A 2,500-nucleotide genomic window follows, 5' to 3' on the forward strand; every position below is an offset into this window, starting at 1 on the left:
AAGAGAAAGAGGTGGGGAGCGGCATACCCCAAGCGTCTGTTACTCGCTTCATAATATAACTAATCAGATACCCTCACTATATTGTGTAAAAATGCTATCGGTTTATAACCAAGAAGCTATTTATAGCCATCAGAATAGCACAGTGGTAGCGCGCTGGCCTCACAACCCCGTGGTCGGCAGATCGAGCACTATCGTCTGGCGGTCACTGCTGTGGTTGGGCACTATGGTGGATCAGGACCAAGCTCAGATTGAGTCAACACTCGTTGGCACAGGTGGGCATATAAGCGAAGCATCTTCTCTGCAAATCTGGCTTATCCTTATCTTTATGGTATCTATTTATCAATACCAAGATGTTGTTTTTTTTTATTATTATCATTATCAATAATGCTATTCATTTATCAATAACAAGATGGCATTTTCTTAATATAAAAATGCTATTTATCAATACCAAGATGTTTCGGTTTCATTATTATCAAATGCTATTCATTTATCAATAACATTTTTTTTCCTTTATCAAGATGCTGTTTAATTAACAATATAAGATCCTCTTGGTTAATTAGTAATATGATATTATTAATTCATCAATATCAATATGCTTTTGACTTATTATCATCAAGATCCAATCTATTTATTTATTTTAGGTTTATTTTCAGATTCAAAACACTTACTTCTATCGATTACAAGGAAGGAAAAGGAAGGTGGGAGATGGGAGAGGTGAAACGGGAGACGGAAGAGGGGAGATGGGGAGACGGAAGAGAGGAGAAGGGGAAACGGGAGAGGGGAAGAGTTGGGAGAGGGGAAACGGGAGACGGTAGAGGGGAGACGGGAGACGGAAGAGGGGAGATGGGGAGACGGAAGAGAGGAGAAGAGGAACCGGGAGAGGGAAGGAGTTGGGAGAGGGGAAAAGGGGAAACGGGAGACGGTAGAGGGGAGACGGGAGACGGAAGAGGGGAGATGGGGAGACGGAAGAGAGGAGAAGAGGAAACGGGAGAGGGAAGACGGGAGACGGAAGAGGGGAGATGGGGAAACGGGAGAGGGGAGAAGGGGAAACAGGAGAGAGGAGAAGAGAGAGAGAGAGAGAGAGAGAGAGAGGGAGAATCCGCAGCGCCGTCCGTCAGTCCCTTCCTCAGAGCTGGAATTCCGACACCCTGTCACTGCAACTAATCTCTTGTTAGAGTGGAATGACGCAACAAAGATTTTCGATTGATGTGGAGAGACAGGTGGATCGAAGTCAATGTTCCTTTTTCTCTTTCTCTCTCTCCCCCTCTATTAGACACAATATCAGATGGGTGTGTCACTTGTATTCTAAAGATGATATGAAATGTAGAGTTGAGTTCGAAATTATGTTATGTACTTTTTTATAGGGGGCGATCGATCCTATAGTGAATTTTGAAAATTGTATTTTCGTTTTTTTTTTTTTTTTTTTTTTTTTTTGAGGGAATGGGGAGGGCAGGGAAATAAACAGTACTATAAAAGTAAATTTATACATAAATAACCAAAAAAACAAAAGAGCTTAAGTAACTAAGTCTCTGTGTAAGTGTAAATAATACCGGATTCTCTAGTCTTTTCCCCCTAAGCAGTAATCTCTTACAGGGAAATAGAAACAGGAATTAATTTACTCTTAATCACAAACTACTTAAAATCAGGAAACTGGGATTTGAAACAAAAGACTGACAAAGAAACAATCCCAGGATCATAGAACAAATGACGGGCACATGAACAAACATAGGGTCACGAAACAAATTAAGAGGAGCTTCATTTTTTTCCGTTCCTGTTCTTTTTATTCCTATCTTTATTAGAATCGTTATCGTTAAGGGTTAAGGGTGTTTCCTCCGGCTCTCGTTTAAGATAGAATCTTGCTCGAGGTTTAAAAAAGAACTGCCCTATTATTGGCTACTAGAGCAACTACATCGATGAAATGATCGAACTCAAAAAACACTCGTTGGGTTAGTTGGTCAACCTCTTTTATGAATTCCTTTCCCATTGAACAGTAATTCAACTTCTGCCCCCCCCCCCCTTTTTCCCTACACACAATACATTCTCTTAGGGCACATCGGTTTGATATGACCTTGCCCTTCTCAAAAAGAGTAATGTATTTCATATTTAGATACACTGAATTATCTGAAATGGGATTTTGGAATGACCTTACACCTCCCGGATAAAAGGGTATGAATAAGACTGAATATTTCCACAACTGAAAATGAGGTGACACGAAACGCGTAAATTAGATCTCTTGTGTTGTGGAACTATTCAGTCTCATTTATACCCTTTTATCCACTTGTCACAATAATATCGGTTCTTACGCCTCCAGTTAAAACTAGATATGCGAGGGTATGCTTTTTGGGCACTGACGGCTACCTCTACAGCATATCCAAGAGAAATGATGTTGCGTTAGAATGAACATCCTTAAATTTGGAGAGATATATGAACAAAAGTGGTCGAATATCATGAAAGATCTGAGATATGGATATAATTTTCATGCATAGTAACTAAATTATCT

The sequence above is a fragment of the Penaeus japonicus genome, unplaced genomic scaffold, assembly GCF_977035675.1.
Source record: "Penaeus japonicus unplaced genomic scaffold, GWHDUDI00000001_assembly GWHDUDI00000010, whole genome shotgun sequence".
Classification (NCBI taxonomy): Eukaryota; Metazoa; Arthropoda; class Malacostraca; order Decapoda; family Penaeidae; genus Penaeus; species Penaeus japonicus.